The following is a 22,150-nucleotide window of genomic DNA, read 5'->3' on the forward strand; positions in this document are numbered from 1 at the left end:
GGGAATAAGATGCTGCGTCATGAAATGACACTTTGGGGAAGAATCCCAGAGTGTTTGCGCATCTGAATAATCCGTAAAACTAGCCTGTCTTATAGGCAACGAGTGATGACGTCACAAGTATGACAGAACGGTAAGGGAGGCCCCAACAATGCATTACAGTTTCTGGAAAATGAAGCTAGCGCTACAGACACATGGAGATATAGCAATGCGACGCAGTGTCTCATTCCCTATTTCAGGGAACCAATAAAGATTGTGTCTGTCTCATTGTGAAGATGTTTTTGCACAGATCAAGACATAAGAACCTGGGAGGATGAAAGGCCTGAAAAATTTGAGTTCTAGCCACATGAATAGGTACCTTAGGTATATACCAGGGTCTCGGGTGAAGAATAGCCTTAATCTTTTCAGGAGCGAACTCCAGACATGAAGGAGAAGTAGATAATGCCTGAAGGTTACCTACCCTCTTAGAGAGGTGATGGCCAACGTAATTTATAATTTAAGTGACAGATTTTTATCTGTACTGGACTCAATAGGTTGAAAGGGTGCTGTAGTCATCCCTTCTAAAACTACCATTAGATACCATGCCAGAAACTCTCACTTGAGTAGGAGGCTTCATCCTCAAGGTGCCACACAAGAAACACACCACTAAAGGGTGGCTCCCTAAAGACCCCTCCGTCAGAGGGAAGTGAATATCAGCTATAGCTGCTGTATATAATCTTAGAGTAGAAGGTGTAAGACCTAAAAAAACCTGTCTTGCAGGAACTTCAGTAATAAAGACACTGGGCAGATAACTGGATAATTTGCCTCGCATTACACCAGAGAGTAAAACGCTCCACTTTAAAGTATATAGTTTCCTGGTGGAGGGAGCTCTAGAATTAAGGATGGTCTCAACAACCTCAGCTGAGAGACCCTGATTCATGAACTGATCCTCTTTAGGGGCCATACCCACAATTTCCACATTTCTAGGCGGGGTGAAATATGGCACCCCGGTCTACGTTAGAATGTCCCTTCTCAAAGGAATCTCCCATGGTTGACATTCTAGGAATGCCAGGAGGTCTGAAAACAATACTCGGGCTGGCCAAAACAGGGCTATCAGTAGAAGGGGTGATACCATCCCATCTGATCCTCTTTAGAACTCATGGGAGCAGAATGATTGAGGGAAAAGCATCTCTCAAGATGAAAATACGCCTATCTCCGCTTTACCATATTTGGTCCATATCTGCTCCACCACCTCAGTGTGGAGTCTTCATTCCCTAGGCCCCAGCCTCTGCCTTAACAAAATATCTGCTCCCACATTCTGGGCTTACGGAATATACATGGCCCTGATGGGCAGGAATTTCTCTTGAGCCCATAGGAGAATCTGATGTGCCAGTCTGTTCAGAGGGCCCAATTTCAGACCTCCCTGGTGATTGATGTAAGAAACCACCGACATATTGTCCGTTCTGATGAGAAGAAGGCCTCTGTGGGCTGGGAGGAAGTGTTTCACTGCCTGAAGCACAGCTAACATCTCTAGGCAGTTCATATGCCAATGGAGATGCTGCTCTCTCTACAGGCCTATAGCTGAGCGGCCTTGTACTTCCGCTCCCCAACCTCTGACATTTGGCCCCCAAGGTCAGACATTGGTTGAGAAACCACGGTTTCCTCCATATTGATAGGGCACTGAGTATTTTCGCATTACCCTATCATACAGAACCGGTTTCCCCTTGGGGAAAACCCTTTGCTTTTGAGCCACCACTGAAGAGATCTCATGTGCAGCAGGCCTGAAGAAATCATGTTGGATGCTGCCGTAATCAGACCTTACACTCTTTAAAAAAAATTACAGTGTGAAGGCAACCTAATATGATGCTGTAGACTGTTGCCAGAATCACCTTGATGTGTGCAGGGGACAGATGTGCCTGCATCGTCACAAAATCCAAAACCACCCCAAGAAACATTGTTGTCTGCTGGGGGGTTTCTTGGCGTTAAGCCATATTGCCAAAGGACAACATCTCGATGCCGAACTGCCATCTCTTGAGACTGTGCTAACACTAACCAGTCATCTATATGATTTAGTATGCGGATCCCCTGAAGTCTCAGTGAAGTAAGGGCTGAATCCATGCACTTTGAGAGAGCAGTTTTGAGAACTGGCAGAGAGAGCTAGACCGAATGAAAGTACTCGATATCGGTATGCTTTGCCCCCGAAAGCAAACCTCAGAACCCTCCGATGTTGTGGAATGATGGAGATCTGTTTGGTGAACTAGTCCTCGGATCTGATTGCGGACATGATAGCCGGGATAGTTAGAATTTGAACTTGTATTTGCTTAGAGACCGGTTGAAATTGTCAGAAGCCCTTTATCCTTTTTGGGAACTATAAAAAATACAGGCTGTAAAACCCGAAGGGAATCTCTAGGGGGAACACACTTGATGGCCCCTTTTTCCAGGAGAGTTGAAACCTCTTTTTCTAACACCCATTCTTGCATGGGGTTCATCTCAGTGGAAAAAAAAACCTTTAGATGTGGGAGGATAAACAGCAAACTGAATCATGTAACCTTTCTCCATAGTGAGAAGAAGCCATTGTGTTAGATTTTGTAATTTCCTCCACTCGTGGGAAGAATGTGATAAAGGAACCAGCCTCTCGAGACTGGGTTCGAATGTGAGATGGATGAGTTTGTTTCCCTGAAGCGACTGATCAGCAGGGCAAAAACAACTCATTTTTATTACAGTATTTTTGGGCTGATTTATCAGCTCTAAAGCCTTTCTGGGTAGAGACTGATGAACTTGTAAATCAGAAACTAACATGCGATCAAGCATTATAAATGTCAGGGTTAATGTCATTGTTCTCAAGGGTCTCAGAGTGAACAGATGTTGTCTGTCTCATGAAGTAAGGCACCCTCCGAAGCAATGCGAAGGGGGCTCGAGATGCCATGCTTGATTCCACCAATAATTCAGAGTCCACCGGCTCGCTGTCTTTTATTTTCCCCAGCAGGTCAGCCTGATATGCCTGAAGAATACTCATAGTGTGAAGGAACACACCAGCCTGACTTGCCACCATATAACCCTTACCTACCAAACTTAATGTAACTTAACATGGTTGAGAGCAGAGGTTCTCAACTCTGGCCCTCGAGAACCACTTTCCTGCAGAGTTTAGATCCAGCCCCAATCAAACACACCTGATAAAGGTTATCAATATCTTCAGTAATACCAGAAAATTGCAGACAGGGGAGTTTGATTAGGGCTAGAGCTAAACTCTGCGGGAAAGTAGATATCAAGGGCCAGAGTTGAGAACCTCTGGTTTAGAGGTTATTGTTGGGTTTTTTAGAAAAGACGCCATTTCTGGGGCTAGATAGTTAGCAAGTGTATGTTAGATACGAGGCATCATACCGTAACAATTTTCCTTAAATCCCTGAATATTTGAGAAGATAGATGTTGTGCTTGTGCAAATACGTGCAGATGATGGTCTTTTTCAATGATTTTGACACTTTATGGTGAAGATCCAGAAAAAAAGGGAAACCTTCGCCACTGGGGTTGCACCCCTTACTTTAAAAACCTGTCATAATTAATTTGCAGATATGGTTTCAGTTTTCTCTGTTGGACATTCAATGTTTAATTTGTCAACAGCCTGGGTGACAACCTCCATTAAATCCTCATATCCGTGTGTAATCTGTGTGTCTTCATGTAAACAAACAATGTCTAACTCCTTGGAGCTAGAAGACTGCCTTGAATTTCTGGGCGGGCGGAAGAGACCGCTGTGTGGGCTTCCTGACCTCTCCCAAGCGCAAACAAACTAGAGAGCGAGGGCTGAGAAAGGGCCGAAGCCATCTTAGACACTTCAGCTAGCTACCTTTGCGATACCCAAACGATGCTTCAGCGAACGTGAGCCCCGAGCAATGTTACTATTGCCCTCCTGATTAAATAAGGCTGTTCGAGAACGGAGCAACTTTAGCGAGAGGCTTTGGCAATGGCTACAGACTTCTCCCCCAAAAGCTGCGTGAACGCACTCTGCCCCCAAATACTGCACACATGACTTGTGAGTGTCCCCACCTGTTATGAAACAAGGACAGGGGAACACACACTTGATTAACTGCTTACTAGCCATTTAAACTATTTGTTAAACTAGTTTTGACTAAGACACAGTTTGACTAACACTTTTGACAGACAATTTACGTAGAGCACTTGCTAAATGAGAGAAAGCTGTAATGCATTGTTGGCACCTCCCTTTATATTCCTTATTGCGCATTGTTGCGGTTATGTGGCTGAACTGAAGTTAACTTAAAGCTCCACTGTGTAGGATCTACTCCCATCTAGCGGTGAAATTCTATATGACAACCAACTGAATATTACCTTCTAGCCCCCCCCCCATTCGGAACGCATTTTAAGTCGTACGGTGGCCGTGTTATGCCAAGGTTAACATGGCTTCCAGTAGCTACAAAGCAAAAGCAATGAAAAAAAATGAACAATTTGCAATGTCTTTTGCCTGTGATCCGTCAAAGCACACAGATTTATGTTAAACATGGAAAAAGTCTGATTTTCATGATATGTCCGCTTAAAATCACATACAAAAAGCAACCATAAACGTAGCTTAGACACTCCTTTTTCATCGACGCAAGGAGAAATATCCCAGGGGCTGTTACACTTGGTATTAAGATGTGTTTTCGTCGATCGGATCACAAGTGGACGAGAGAGACACATCACGTTTACACTTGGTGTTTAAATCCGTCTCTTTTTGTCCATTTTCGACCGCTTCTCTCCAGATTACTGAGGGGATGGTCTGTGGACGAGTCCCTCTCCTGTCATTTAATCATGAGCGGGAGTAATGACGGGTTTAAATGGACGCAAACTAATATTATGTCAGAGTCCAATGCTTATGTTTTAAAACATATTTTTGGCCAGAATTTTTTTTTGCCATTTGTGATACATTGTAATGTTCTGTAAGTTGCTTTGGATAAAATCATCTGCCAAATGCATAAAATGCAAATGCAATACACGCCAGAAAAGATAAACCAATTCAACATTTCACACTGATTTGCTATTGATCCATTATTATTGATTGAATATTATATGTATCTTTTTAAATGTCTTTGCTATTATTGATGTCAAAGACTGCATGACACATTTCATTTCATCATTGCCCATGTTTATATTAAAACACCCTTTGTGAGGCTCTTGAGGAATCATTAGCATAATTAAATTGCACCAACGTATCACCTACAGTATTGCCTTAAGCAATAAGAGAACTCAAACATTAGATGAACCGTTTTAAAAATCGACAAATGTATTCCTCGCTAAATAGACTAATGAACTAAACAATTACTTTTATAAGTGGAAATGGGGAGTGGAAATGGAAAGTCCCACTTGACTAACATTAAGGGTCGAACCAGACTGTTTTCTGTTTTGAAGATTTTAATATGTCATACATGGTTAAACTCATGTTCGAGGCATACGATTGTAAAGTAATTGCTGTGTAAATTGCATTACCACAGGATGGTTCATTAATACAATCACTTTACAGTTCATAATGCAAATGTTTCTTTAACCTCGACCTCAAAGAGAGACAGAGAAATAGAGTTAGGTATTAAACTCCACACATTTAGCTATAATCCTTTGGGTCTTTAAGCCGCTGTGATGTTTAATATAAATGCTTTGGTTGAAGTACCACATTTTACAATTTCCAAGGCTTTCATGAAACATTTATTGGTTTACATCAAGAACTTTAAGCTTTACAAGTGGCAAAAAGTCTGTGGCACATTGTAGTTTATTTCAGACCATCTTTAGACTGACAGAACAGAAAAATCATCCTAAACTCATAGGCGGAGAGTGAATCAACTCCAGGGTAAGGAGCCATTCACACAAAACAAGTTTTTTATTCTACTTCACATTAATTTAATAGTTTTTCGGTAACACTTTATTTTTAAGGGTGTCCTTAATACAGAGTAATTACCTCATTAAGTACTTAGTAGTAGACGGTGTAATTACATGCAACTAAATGTACTTAATATGTAACTAAGTTATGGAACAGCATGTACTTACAGATTGTAATTATGCACATGTAATAAGCTGCAACTGTTACACATATGTAACAGGTCGAGTCTGTTACAAAGCTAACTACTGGTGTAATAAATGGTCTTGTTACATATGTGTTACAATGTAATCATATTGAAAGTACTTTGTGTAGTAATAACAAGTACCTACATATGTTACTAGTTACATAGTTCACAGTTTAAATACATGCATTAGCTTGTTAATTACATTTAAATTACATAATATTACACAGGGATAAGCTACGTAAAATAAAGTGTATCAAGAGTGTACTTAAGTGCACTTCATGTGTATCTACATACCTTATCCATCTGTAACAAAATTTGAATCGACTCACTAGTTCACAGTTTAAATACATGAATTCAGGGCCTGAAGTTAACTTTTTTGATCACCAGCCACTGTGGCAGGTGGATTTAGAAATCCACCTGCCACAGAGTTTTTACCAGCCAGTTTTTTTTTTTTTGCCCGAATAGTGAATTATAACACTGTCTTTATTGTATGAATTAAATATTTTTTTTTCAGAGCTACAAAAGTGAATTTCTCTTTGTCTTGGGTTGTTTGATTAACATTAATGACACAGACTTAAGTAGGTTAATCGAGGTTACTGTCTCTTTAAGACCAGCACAGACTGGTTTTTGACTCTCTATACATACACTTAAGACATAAAGAAATGTTTTATTAGAAAATTAATACTGTTGAGATCATTTTGTTTATATGTGCCCTCAGGGACGTGCACAGGAATTTTTAGGGGCAGTTGCTCTGACCTAAATAAAGGGCACCCCCCCAATTTTTTTTTTTTTAAATCACGGCCTATATGAAGGACTGAGAATAACAGGGTCTTTATTAAAATCAGCAAACATGTTTGCCTAATGCCTACCAAAAAAATTGTAGCCTAGGTTGCTTGTCTGCAAGCTATGATAGCTAGCTGCTATCTGTCTGATTATTTAGGCTTAAACGAGGCAAACTCAGCCTAGATTCATGAAGATTTTAACAGAGGTGGAAAGAGTAGCCAAAAACTTTACTCAAGTAAAAGTACAAGTAACTAAATAAATAATTACTCAAGTAGAAGTAAAAAGTATGCAATGAAAATAGTAAGTAGCGAGTTACTAGTTACTCATGAAAAAACGCAAACACACACACACACACACACACACACACACACACACACACACACACACACACACACACACACACACACACACACACACACACACACACACACACACACACACACACACACACACACACACACACACACAATACAGTGCCCTCCATAAGTATCAGAACTGTAAAGACAAGATTTTTCTGTTTGCTGTGGAGACCAGAAATTGGTAAGATAAATATCAGTATGTCAGAAGTTTAGAATGTCACATTTTATTAACCTTTGTTTATGTTTCAACACATACATGCTTTAACAACAAAGAACAACAGCATTAAATGCTGACTTGTGATGTGTGTTGTACACAAATGCACATAACTGAATCAAACTGATCCTACACATTTTATGCTTTTCATGTGTAAACAATCAGGACACAGCTCAGTGACCATTAAAAAAAAATAATGTGACAGATTCTGTACTTTTGTCTCATGTTCATCTTTTAATGTTTAGACATTTCTTGACTACACAACAAACAGAAGAATACTTATGGAAGGGCACTTCTACAGTATGTGTAAAACTGCAACATACACACAAACAGTACAGAAAAAAGAATACAAACACAGAATAGACAAGCATTTCAAATTAACAAATTAACTCTAGTCTCAATGTTGATGTAGCTTATAGCTGAAATATCAGACAAGTAAACTGACAACAGTTTTGCATTCACTATGTATAAAGTTAGAATCTCCTAAGATGGTCTGAGGACATTGACAGTTTACACTTACATAAAAATGATTTTAGACAAAACTCATGTTTTCTTACGTTGTCATGTCACGTGTGTTTTGTGAGAATCACTTACATCATACAGTACAGACAATCATCAGACGTCAATCATCGATGTATTTTCTTCAATCTGTGCTACAATGCTTCTGAAAGTTGCACGCGTTTAACTGTGTCTGACGAGACGACGAACAGGTCGCGTGTATAATGGCGGGTACATGTGTGAAGTTTTGCTTTTAGTTAAAAGATTGGTAAGTTCATTTCCACGTCACCCAACACTGGTTATATTCTGCGTGTTTCTACATAGGTTACGGGTAAAACGATTCCGTTTTTGCAGCGATCTGAACAATTCATTCAAACTGATTCGCGAATCAATTTAAAACGTTTGGCCCATTCGCTTTGTAAAGAATCGACTCAAAAGACTCATTTATTTGCAACACTTTGTAAGGAATCGACTCAAACGAGTCATTAATTCGCGAATGCGCCAGGAACACAGGATAGCAATTTAAAAATAAAATACAAATTTCGTAATTAATTAAAATACAGTAACGAAGGAACGCTGCATAGTGTAAACGAAGAAAAACTAAAATTTATTTTTTCCACCTCGGAAGGGCAACTTGAGTCGAGAAGGGCATATGGGCAGTTGCCCGGGCAACCTGAGCAACCCCCCTGTGCACGTCCCTGTGTGCCCTGTCAAGAGCGGAACGATTTTATGTACGCATGCTTTTAGGAACGCGTCTCTCCGATGTGCCCTATTGAGTCCCCTTAAACCCGCGCACGCACACAGAGACAGAGGGGGCACAAACTGCGCACATAAACGCCGCATATACGTTGTTTTTCATTACTATATTCGCAAAATGTATGTTAATGTACTACAGTATAAGGCATAGTAAGCGCAACTCTCTCTAAAGTTTACACATCAAGAGTTCTGATCCGTCACAGCAGCCCTACACATCTGTGCAACTATGATTGTACTGTAGCCTATGTCAGCATTGCGTTCACATCCCATCTCACCAACAATTTAATACTTACTCGCACATCCAAACGTGTAGTGCCTTATCTTCTTTCCAATCGCATGAACGTTGCGAAACAGCATTAGCATCCTCTCAATGAATCACTCAATTTGCATCGGTGATATGCGCAGGTTGATAAGAAATGAGCGGGTGCCGGTTACGAGTCATCCAAAAATATTTTAATGATATTCATTCCAGCGGCACGAGCGAAAGTGACTGTTGGCGACCGTATGGGCGTGTCCAGCGACGCGAGAAAGTTAAGAAAAGTTTAACTTTATGCAAATGTCGAGCGAATTTCGGGAGCGACAACCAATAAGAATAAAGCAGTGGAGTTCATGTCATTCTTCTCTCGTCAGTTACTGGCATGGATAGTACTCATTTGTTTATGACAAGCAGATTTAGAAATGCTTAATTGAAAGAGATGGGCGACACACAGCGATAACATCGCTGGCTGTCTGAATGAGGCTTTAGCTTATAGCTAACGGTACTGTTAGCCTGTTATATCGACAAATTAATGCGCGATTGTTTTGTCAAATATGAAGAGTTTCATTGCAAAACGAGCAGTGTTGGAAAAAGTTACTTCCAAAGTGTAATACATTATATATTACAAATTACTGACATTTGAAAGTAATTAGTTACATTACAATATTAGTGTCTATCAACTGTAATGAGTTACACTACTTTTGCGTTACTTTTGAGTTACTTTCATCAAAAATTGCAGCTGGGTTGCCGGTAATTTACTGTAGATTTAAATTTATGTAATTTACTGGCAACATTTTGTTCAAAGTTAAATGGACATGTAACATTTACAAGTCTTTGTCTTTACAGAGTAAAACAAAAACAAAAACAGCATCAAGCAAAACATTCTGGGAAACAAAATCTGAAGCAAAACCAAGAAAAAGGTTGATGATGATTTCTGGTTCCCAAAATTCTTTGCATGAGGCTGTTATTTTATAGTTTTATTCTGTAAAGATAAAGTTGTTAATATTTAAAATTTATTTAACTTTGAACAAACTCTTGCAAAGTAAATTACATGAACGACAGAAGTGGTTGAAAGTGGGCAAAAGAGACAGATTTAAATACCAGGTGTAAACGTGAATGTGTCTCTCTCGTCCACTTGTAATTGATCGACGAAAACACATCTTATTACCAGGTGTAAACAGCCTCTTAATCACTAATCATTAAGTCTGCGGCTAGGGGAGAGCTAGGCCTTACACATGCTCTGCACATGCCTAAACTAGTTATTTCAAAGATATAATTAAAATGCTGTTTTCCATTTTGGTATGTACAGTACAGTAGTAAACTCTGAGTTCTTAATGTTTCTATCGTGTAAAGCCTGCATCAGATCAGATCTGAACAGATGATTTTACTCTGAATATGCATGAGATGGTCAGTAAATGACTTTGGGTGGTCCTTGGATGTGCATACACTAAGGCCAAGGCAAAATAGTCTCTGTAACTTTTGGTTCCCTGCGAACTGAACCCATGTAGAGGAATGTCATTCTGTTGAGGAGATCCTTTGCTGGGCTAGCAAATGGAGCACAATTATCCAGGGAAGAAAAGCACAGTGGCCCTGACCGACAAATGTAGCTTTTCCCATGCATGAAACATTATTCCCTTCCATTAGGGTCTAAATAACCCCTTGTTTATCTGCTTAAAGGAAAACAATTAATTTCCAGGAAGCTTTCGTGGTATAAGGCAAATGGTATATGTTCCATGAAATCCGGCCTGAAGAACTCCTGACATATTTTGTGAATTTTAATGAGTTTGGGTTGTTGTGAAGGAAGGCATTTGTACCTTGTTTGGCACTGCTCGAATGGATGTTAAAGATACATGGAGATATTTGGCTTGAGTAAAATCATTTAATAGAGACTTCAAAGCACAACACAATCCACAAAGGCTGCTGCCTAATTTCCTAATAAGGTAAATAAAGTTGGACTTGCTAAGGAAAAATTATTTATTTAATTATTTTGGACATTTCTTTTATTAATTTTTTTGTAATTTGCCTATTATCTTGAGCATTTTTTTGAAAATGTCTTTTTTATTAACATTTTTAAGTTTAATCAACTAGGATTTACAATTCATTTCAACTGTCCTGACAAGTGACGAATTATAGTTGGGTACATTCAGCTAAACAATTTTTGACCCAATTTTATGGAGTCAGTCAGGTGATAGTTTCAAGCCCTAAAATAAAAATTTCTAAAACAGCTCTAAAAGCAGACAAAATGGCTTTACTGTGCCATTGACCGCAGTGATTGTTTCAACCATAAGTAAAACACATGTTTCTATACCTGACTGTGTTCAGATGCATATTATGTTTGATTTAAAGAGCACCTATTACATTGTTAAAACAATGTTATTTTGTGTATTTTGGTGTAATACAATGTGTTTGCTTGGTTTATAGTTCAAAAAACACATTATTTTTAACATACTGTATAGCAGGGCTAGTCAACTGGTATTCATCATGCCGATCATCTTTGTCCGATTTAAAATCAGAGTGGTTCATTTTACCTTTCCACACATGACAAATGATCCCCGATAAACCAGACGGAGAGTCGTAAAGGGGCTGCGTGGAGTGTCAACCACGGGTGCACAATTATCGGATCCAATTTGAGCTTTGGATGCATAAAACAACTGGAAGTGGTGTATTTCAGTGTTTTCCAATCAAAACACTGTGTGCAAGGTGAATATTATTAATCTTTTTTTGTTTAACTTTATCAATAACACTTGAATCCTTTAAAACTGATGATTAATTTACTAAGTAAATTAATTAGAATAAATAAATTTGCGCTGAAATGAGCTTCTCTCTCATGTTGAAACGGATTTATGTTTAAACAGAAATTTCATTACGACTGCCACTAGGGGACAATCGCATCCGAATGTAGTGTACCAAGGCGGCTTAGCCTATATATCTTTAAAATATATAAAAGAGCAGAATATATATACACACACACACACAAACACACACACACACACACACACACAGGCATGTTGGTGTATGTGGTTTACGGGGACATCTCCATAGACGCAATGCATTTTATACTGTCCAAACAGTTATATTCTATTCCCCTTACCTACCCCAATCCCTAACCCCAATGTCACAAAAACCTGTTGCCAGTATTTAATCTATGAAAAACTACCATTTAGTATATTTTCTTAGCTTTTCCATTTATGGGGACACTCTCTGTGTCCCTGTAAACCACGTTTATAGCATAATAAACATGTCATTATACACTATTCATGTCCTCATAAACCACATAGACCAAGCCACACACAGACACACACACACACACACACACACACACACACACACACACACACACACACACACACACACACACACACACACACACACACACACAAACACACACACATAGGTATGTATGTATGTGTATAAATTATATATATATATATATATATATATATATATATATATATATATATATATATATATATATATATATATATATATATATATATATATATATATACGGAAAGTAGGGACACAAATCGGATCTGGGCCATTTTAAGTTAATCACAGATTCGTGTTACAACGATGTGTAACACATGGAAATCTGATAAGATTTGGAGAAGTTGTGGCCATTTGAATATAACACATTCAAGAAAGAGAATGCTGAGAAATTTGAGAAAGAAGTGTCATGGGCTTGTCAGACCTTTTGTACTAATTAAGGTCTGAGTACATTTGGCAAGTCCATGACAGTACTATGTTATGTGTGGGGACATGTGGAGTCATATTGTGTGTGTGGCTTCCACGTGTTCCCAGTGTCTTGTGGCTGTCACGGTCTTGCCAGACCTTGGTGTTTGATTCAGGTCTGACTTCTGAGGGCAGGGCCATGGCAGCATTGTGGTTTGTGTGGGGACACGTGTTTTTCACATCATGTATGTGTGTCACGTGTTCCCAGTGTCTTGTCACTTTCACCCTACTCCCTTATGTACTCGTGTCTTACGTCATTAATTATGTTCACCTGTTCCCCATTGATGTGGTGTCTTTATAATGCCCTCGCGTTCTCTGTGGTGTGCGAGTTCGTTGTCTTACTTCAGTGTTTCATGTTCCCCGTGTTGCTGAAGACCTGTTTCTGTATTAGTGTTTATTTGTTCCAGTGTTTGTTTCTGAGTCCGTGTTCATCATCGTGTTTATTACGTGTTTTACCCCCACGTGGGTTTTTGTGTTTATTCATTAAATAAACTTTCAGTTTATTTATTATTTAAGTCGTGTCTGCGTGTGGGTTCTTTCTTTTGTTAAAACCGTACCGTGACAAGAAGAGGTTAACACTTTTCCCTTTTCCCTGACTGGAGAGACAATAGGGCTCATTTACATCTCATTTAGCTAAGCCATACTCGCTGTAAAGCCGTTTTGAGATACAGATGTTTTAGCATCATATGTAGTATTTTATGACAGAAGTCAGAATGACAACATGCAAAAATAAACATGACTTTTTACCTTTGTGGGGATCACAAGTCCAGTCTGTTTCAGATGTGTGAATCATCCAATGACCATTTTTGTCCACAAATGCGTGTAATCCATGAAATATATATGATATATATAGTCTATTGCTTACATCAGATTTGCATGAACGTCTGGTTATAGGATATAATATATAATCTGAGGACTATATACATCGTAACATGTAAGGGTTTATGCGATTACACTCCGGTAATTTACGTTCCGTTAAACACATGAACCCGCATTCAAAGTTTGTATTTAAAATAGGGAGGTAGTATACTAGATAATCCAAACAGCGCCGTCGAAAACGTAATATCCTTTAGGGATGTAACCAATCTCTCGCTCGTTCCTCCATCAGTCAATGACTTCATGGAAAATATTGATAGACAAAACATGTAGCCAATTATATAACAAAGATCTCTGTGTAACTTATGTGTGTTTGGACTCATGCTGCGCTGCAAGAACTGACAGAGAGATGACGTCAAAGTACCGTGAGAGCGAGTCAAAATTACTTTGACGTCATCCGACTGCGGCACCGCATCAATGGATGGATGTCAAAGTGGTGCCCTCAGCATAATGTAGGGTTTATAGACAATTGGAAGCATTTCTGGGGAAGACCATTCCTCCTAACCCGAGATGGGCTTCATCCGTCATCGGAAGGAAGTGCTATACTCACTACAAATCTGATCAATAGTCTTAATTCTGATATAGTCTGACTATCCAGGGCCCAGGTCAGGAAACAGACGGATCGGCTTAACCGTCCGTCTGTTAGCTGCCGTGATATGTCAAGACCACTTATATCCCAGCACTTCGAGTCAATCTTACCGAAATATCAGCACATTTCAACTGTATCTGTTCCCCGAACAAATAAATACAGGGCACCGCTTGTTACATCTGGTACAAATCTGATTAAAATAAAATTAGAAAACAATACATTAACAGATGAATCTCGAATGTTAAAATTCGGCCTTCTTAACATTAGATCGCTTACCAATAAAGAACCTATTGTCAATGAAATAATTACAGACCAAAACTTAGATGTACTCTGTTTAACAGAAACCTGGCTTAAAGCAGACGACTACATTAGTTTAAATAAATCCACCCCACAAGACTATTATTATAAACACGAACCTCGATTAAAGGGGAGAGGGGGTGGTGTAGCTACAATATACAACACAATTTTTAAAGTAAACCAAAAATCTGAGCTAAAATTTAAATCATTTGAAGTAATGTTGTTAAATATGGAAATAACTGATCGTAACCACAAACAGCTTTCTTTTGCTTTAGTGACAATCTATAGACCACCGGGCCACCATGCAGATTTCCTTAATGAAATAGCAGATTTCCTATCTGAGCTTGTAGTCACTGTAGATAAAGCTCTTATTGTTGGTGATTTTAATGTCCATGTGGATAACCCAAAAGACGCATTAGGACGTGCGTTTATAGATGTTCTAAATTCTCTCAATATTAGACAAAACGTGACAGGGCCAACGCATACTCGTAAGCACACATTAGACTTAATTCTGTCACTCGGACTCAATATTAATGACGTCGAAATATCACCTCAGAGTGATGCAGTTTCTGACCATTACCTTGTGTCATACACTGTACTTCTAGATAGGATCACTCAATCCACAACATGCTACCGACTAGCCAGAACAATAATTTCCACCACTAAAGATAGCTTTATTAGCACTCTTCCAGACCTGTCCCAAATGAAACATGTAGCAGATAACTGTGACGATCTAGATATTGAAATAGAAAACCTAAACAATGTCTGTTTTAACACATTGGATGCCGTTGCTCCCATTCGAAAAAAGAGATTCAAAGAAAAACCGCCAGCTCCATGGTATGACCATCACACCGCAGCCCTTAAAAAGGCAGCTAGAAAAATGGAAAGAAATTATAGAAGCACAAAGTTAGAAGTATGGCGCGCAGCTTGGAAACAGAGTGTTAAACACTACAGACAGGCTATTAAAACCGCCAGATCTACATATCTTAGCAAGCTTATAAATGAGAATCATAATAACCCTCGTTTCCTCTTTAGCACAGTTGCGAAACTGACTAGAAACAAAGAACAAACAGAAACCAATAGTAAACTTCAACACAATAGTAACGACTTCATGAACTTCTTTTCTAACAAAATTTCGGCTATTAGGGAAAACATCGTAGCTACCCAAGCAGCCACCACTCTACCCATTAGTTCACTTAACACTAGAGTACCATACGAACATCTTGATTCATTTAAACCTACTACAATAGATGAGCTCTCTAAACTAGTCACATCATCCAAATCATCGTCCTGTATATTAGACCCCGTTCCCACAAAACTACTTAAAGAAGTATTCCCTGTAGTGTCAACCCCGGTTCTATATATCTTTAACTCATCGCTAGAAATAGGATACGTTCCAACAGCTTTCAAACTAGCAGTTATTAAACCGCTGATTAAAAAACCACAGCTTGACCAAGGAGAACTTAATAACTTTAGACCAATCTCAAATCTCCCTTTTCTTTCGAAAATATTAGAAAAGGTAGTGGCAAGCCAGTTACGCACATTCTTGACAAATAATAGTACATATGAAAAGTTCCAATCAGGATTCAGGCCCCACCATAGCACAGAGACAGCATTGCTTAGAGTTACAAATAACCTCCTATTAACATCCGATCGTGGTGAAATCTCAATTCTTATATTACTAGACCTTAGTGCAGCCTTTGACACAATAGATCACAGAATCTTACTAAATAGACTAGAAAACTATGTTGGTATCAGTGGTCAGGCGCTAGCCTGGTTTAGGTCATATCTAACCAATCGCTATCACTTTGTTTATGTAAATGAGGAAGAGTCATATCACTCCCTGGTTAAATACGGTGTACCGCAGGGATCAGTTTTAGGTCCTATCCTGTTCTCGTTATACATGTTACCCCTAGGAGACATTATCAGGAAACATAACATAAGTTTTCACTGCTATGCGGATGATACCCAGCTTTACATCTCCTCGCATCCCAGCGAAACACACACGTTTTCTAAGCTAAAAGACTGCATTAGCGATGTTAGTGACTGGATGGCACATAACTTTCTTAAGCTCAACTCCAATAAGACAGAGGTACTTATTATTGAACCAAATCGCTACAAACATAATATGTCAGATTACAAATTGCACATAGATGGCTGTACTGTGGTGCCATCTTCCACGGTTAGGAACTTAGGTGTGATGTTCGACAGCAACTTATCCTTTGATAGTCATATCGCCAACGTCTGCCGCACAGCATTCTTCCATCTTAGAAATATCACAAAAATACGCCATATACTGTCTACATCTGACCCAGAGAAGCTTATACATGCTTTTATGACCTCTAGAATAGACTATTGTAACTCGCTTCTCGGGGGATGCCATTCAAATCAGGTCAACAAGCTTCAGCTAGTTCAAAACGCTTCTGCAAGGGTACTTACTCGATCTAAGAAGTATGACCACATAAGCCCAATTCTAGCATCTTTACACTGGCTACCAGTTAAATATCGCATCCAATTTAAAATATCACTAATCACCTACAAAGCTTTAAATGGCTTAGCACCCTCATATCTTAGAGAATTACTATCAGAATACAATCCATCACGCACACTACGGTCGCAAAATTCTGGCCTATTGATTATCCCTAGACTATCAAAAGTGTCTAAAAGTGGAAGATCCTTTTCCTACTTAGCCCCTAAGCTCTGGAATGATTTACCAACTGATGTACGAGAATCAGACACAGTCGATCAGTTTAAATCTAGACTTAAAACTTTTCTCTTCAACAAAGCATTCGCATAATTTGTCTAGTAAAGGTTCTTAACTCGCAATAGTTATTTTCACGGAACAAAGCACTCACGATCATAACACAGACCAACCAAATAAATAAATAAAAACCTTTTCTGCATGAACACTTAGAATGAATTCCATTAAATAGTTTGCCACCGTTTGCCACTGAACCTGCATTAACGACGACAGTGGGGCTTCCGGCCTTAGTCAAACGGTTTGGCACGTATGGTTGGGTTGCGATTTTGGTGCTTTCGTGTGTCTTGTGAATAGTATGCCATACAGACCCGTTTGCCACTGAACCTGCATTAACGACAACAGTGGGGCCTCCAGCCTTAGTCAAACGGGTTGGTATGTATGGTCGGGTTGCGTTTTTCGCGCTTTCGTGTGTCTTGTGAATAGTATGCCATACATACCCGTTTGCCACTGAACCTGCATTAACGACGACAGTGGGGCCTCCAGCCTTAGTCAAACGGGTTGGCACGTATGGTCGGGTTGCGATTTTGGCGCTATCGTAAGTCTTATGAATAGTATGCCATACAGACCCATTTGCCACTGAACCTGCATTAACGACGACAGTGGGGCCTCCAGCCTTAGTCAAACGGGTTGGTATGTATGGTCGGGTTGCGTTTTTCGCGCTTTCGTGTGTCTTGTGAATAGTATGCCATACAGACCCGTTTGCCACTGAACCTGCATTAACGACGACAGTGGGGCTTCCGGCCTTAGTCAAACGGGTTAGCACGTATGGTCGGGTTGCGATGTTTTTGGCGTTTTCTCCTGGTCCTGTAAATGGTATACAATATAGACCCGTTTGCCACTGAACCTGCATTAACGACGACAGTGGGGCTTTAGGCCTTAGTCAAACGGGTCGTCAGGTTTCATTTTCTCTTAAAGATCGGAAGGTGACCTTTATTTACCATATATACCCTCGCATTGGGCCCCCAATTTGCTAAATCCTCAACTGTGGATAATATAATTATGCCGCAATAGTTAGTCTGTCTGGAACTAAGCTGAGTTAAACCATATCACTGTGTGACACTTCAATACATATGAACGGCCGCTACGCTAATACGATTTTGTTTTTCTCTCCCTGTCTCGTCCTCGACCGAGCACAACGAGACAAACAGACCCAGTCCCGGTAGATGTGAAAGTCGGCACACCTCTGATCTACTGGTCGTCCTTCAACGTTATGCCCAGCTGATGCCTGACCAACGATCACCGGCAGAACCGCTTAATCTCCGCTAAATCTCCTTAACCGTTCTCCCAAGGGTTTTTCCCTCCTAGGACTTATTTTTCCTCGGATAAAAGCACGGGGTTTTTTTTCTCCTAGGGGGTTTTTCACCCCGGGGAGGCAGCCTTTTTTTGGGCTTTACCTAGCTTCCTCTTCTATATGTTGCTTTAGTACTACGTGCACTTATAATATTGAGTCATAGCCGCAGCAAATTTAACTGCTCATGCTATCATGTATTTTGTTGTGCTATCTGTCGTTTTTCTGTGCTTTTCACTGCTTCTATTTATGTAAAGCTGCTTTGAAACAATTGACTTTTGTGAAAAGCGCTATATAAATAAAATTGAATTGAATTGAATTGAATAAGGCTGACACGCACACTATAAGTTTGAAAAAAATAAATAAAACTAAGCAAACATGTCTGAGGAACAGGGCAGCCGCATCACTACAGTCACGTGACTTCACGCTTGAGCCGGAAGAGAAGACAATGCTGAATAAAGTCGTAATTCTTGCTATTTTTGGACCAAAATGTATTTTCGATGCTTCAACACATTCAAGCTGACCCACTGATGTCACATGGACTACTTTGATGATGTTTTTATTAACTTTCTGGACATGGAAACCGTACATAGATTTTCAATGAAGGGGACAGAAAGCTCTCGGACTAAATCTAACGTTAAAACATCCTAAACTGTGTTCCGAAGATGAACGGATGTCTTCCGAGTTTAGAACGACATAAGGGTAAGTCATTAATTACATTATTTTCAGTTTTGGGCGAACTATCCTTATTAAGTAGTCACGCTGTTCCCTTTGGGGGCGGAGGCGAAAACACAAGCTTATACAGTATTTAAATATACACACAGACAATGATGCCCCCTGCTGCACGCTAGAATATCTGGAAAAACAAGCCGATTTTAACCGCAAAATTTACACTTTTAAATATACAAAAACTGCTATCTCAAACATGGAGGGGCCACATACGGGTCACATATATATATACGGGTCACATATGGTCATTATCATAACTCCGCCCGCTTCTGATTCACTGCCTGTAAGTCGTCTATGTTTTCATATTTAAATAATTTACTATTGACTAAACCATATATATATATATGCAGGGTTTAAATTGGGCCGGGGCCGTCCGGGGCTAAGCCCCGGCACATAGGCTGAAGGTCGCACTCTGCTCTTGCCAGTGTACCCGCTGCGCTTGTGTACTCGCTGCGCTGGTGCGTGTGCACTGACGCGAAGGGAATAATGGGTTTTCATTCATTATGGGACATACTCACCAACGCAAGTTCAACGATTTGCGCGAGCAGATTACATACAAAGTCAATGCAAAGACGCAACCAGGCGCGTCCTCGCACGGGGCGATGAAAATGACGCGAATTGGGCGCCGCAATTGCCGCGAAAACAACCGCTTTTCCCTTTAAATGCGTCTTCGCGCAAGTTATGCAACTCAAGCGAAAAAACTCAGAACTTCAAGAACGCGCTCTCACGCAGAATCATTTGACGAGAGAGAAAGAGAGAGAGAGAGAGGTAAGAATGGTGCCCACGTCGAGAAAACTTCAAAGAAGACTAAACGTGTAAAGGATTAAAGTATGTATGTCACTCATCTAATTACAGTATGTTAACTGGATAACACTGGATATAACTATTGTATAGTTTAATAAAATAATGTATTTTGATTACACAAATCAAACCTAACTATATGATTGTTTTAGCTGCTGACCAGCATAGGGAATCTCTGTGGCTAATTTATAAGACATGTTAATGATACAGTACTGTATGTTGTACCTTTTCTTGTTAATTGAGTCTTTTGGGGTAGCCTATTTTATGCCTAGAATTATTCAAGGAGGTTGATTCTTTTTACTTCATTTAAAATTTGATCAGTTGTGCATAATGACATGTGCAACAAATGGATATAGGGTTTCAAACTCATAGATTTGCATCATTTAAAATTCAGAAGCTCTTTTTAAAATATTTTGGGTCAACCTCTGGCACAGCTTTAAAGCTGAAACTTATCAAATCCTATCAGCGGTCCAGAATGTCATTGAAACACATAGTGGCTTTGCTATCTATCATCAGTTTTAAACATGTTACCCCTTGAAGTACCCCTCCCCGCAGAGCCCCCCCACATAACAAATCCCAATTTAACCCCTGTATATATGTATATCTATATATAATTTTTTTATTTCTTATGTGTTGTTGTACTGTTAAGATAGAGACTATTTTTCACTATGTAGATAATAAAGTAAAGAAAAGAAAACTATAAGCTGTGTCCCTATAAGCTGCATTTCAAGACCGATTGTGTCACAGCAGCGCGACTGAAGGATAGTACTCCCGTCCCAATTCGAAGGATGCTTAAAATGCAGCCTCAGAATGTGTCCTTCTTTTTTCAGGCTGGGAAGGAGAACAAATGGTTCCTTCACAGCCAAGATTATCGCGAGATCCTCCGAAGGCTGACCGTCTCATTTCAGTTCTCTTCGTGGACTTCGGAGTCCTTGCCTTTGAATTGGGACACAGCCTATATCAACTGCCTAAAACACCCTAGCAACAGGTTGAGAATCTCACTGCAAATACCTTAACGTCCCAGAACATCTTGAAACACCCAGAACACCCTAACAATGCTCCCAACAAAAACTCAGGACACCTTTACTACTTACAGTAGCAATGCCCTGGCAACCACCTACAACAATGATGCATTGTGTTAGTGAGTTTTTAATTTAATTTTAATTCTTAAAATGTTACACACTCTAGCTTTACTCATAGATTTTCAGATTTCAAAATCTAAAATGCTATTTCAATATCTCTATATCAGTGCTTTGCTTCTTCTTCACTGCGCTGAAAAATTCGCCTTGAAAAGCCTGGGGAATTAGCCAAATTATTACCGTGTCAAAGTCAGAGAGAACGAGCCCGGTCAGAGAACCCGGCTGAATGAAGGTGAAATCGCCCACTGCACACAGTGTTTAAGTGTCAATAGATTTTTCCGGCCTCTTTGATTGAGGATAATTACCTCAGAGATTTGAGTGTGTGCAGCAGGGGCTGACTGAAGGGCCATTACTGCTGCCTGCCTCTCATCATATACTGAGAAAGAACAAAGAAACCATAACCAGGGACCACGGCCAGACTCGGTCTAAAGATGAGTGATGAGAGATCATTTTGTCCTTTTCACCTGCTGGGAGGGCCAATCACCCGGGAGCCAAGATGATGGCCAATGTCCCCATGGAGTCTGATTGGACCACACACGACAAACAAGTCAACAATAAAGGGTCTATGTTTAGTCTCAGCTGATACATAATAAGTCCACACAACTCAGGCACAAAACGTCTTCTGAAGTCATATAGTGGTAAGAATTCATAATGAGTTTCTTTTTGTTTTTAGTCATTAATCATCTGATATAACTTCACAAGGTTGTGTTAAATGTTTTTTCCTCCTTAGCATTGCCTTCTGTTCTCTGTCAGATATTTAGGAAATATTTCATTTAAATTTTATAGTGCTCATACTGTTAAATAATGTTTTGTTCTCAATAATTCACGTTTGTACTGGCCAGTTGCTTTTGAAACATTTGATGAAGCGGAAATTAAAAATTAAAACATAATTTATTTATTTTTACATTTATTCATTTAGCTGGCGGTTTTATCCAAAGCGACTTACAATTGCTATATATGTCAGAGGTCGAAAATTTTGTCATTTAATTTTCCAAAAATCGTTTTACAATACCATTCACCTTGGTACTGATAGACCACATTTGTGAGTGACC

This window comes from Paramisgurnus dabryanus, chromosome 14, assembly GCF_030506205.2.
Source record: "Paramisgurnus dabryanus chromosome 14, PD_genome_1.1, whole genome shotgun sequence".
In the NCBI taxonomy this organism is placed as follows: domain Eukaryota; kingdom Metazoa; phylum Chordata; class Actinopteri; order Cypriniformes; family Cobitidae; genus Paramisgurnus; species Paramisgurnus dabryanus.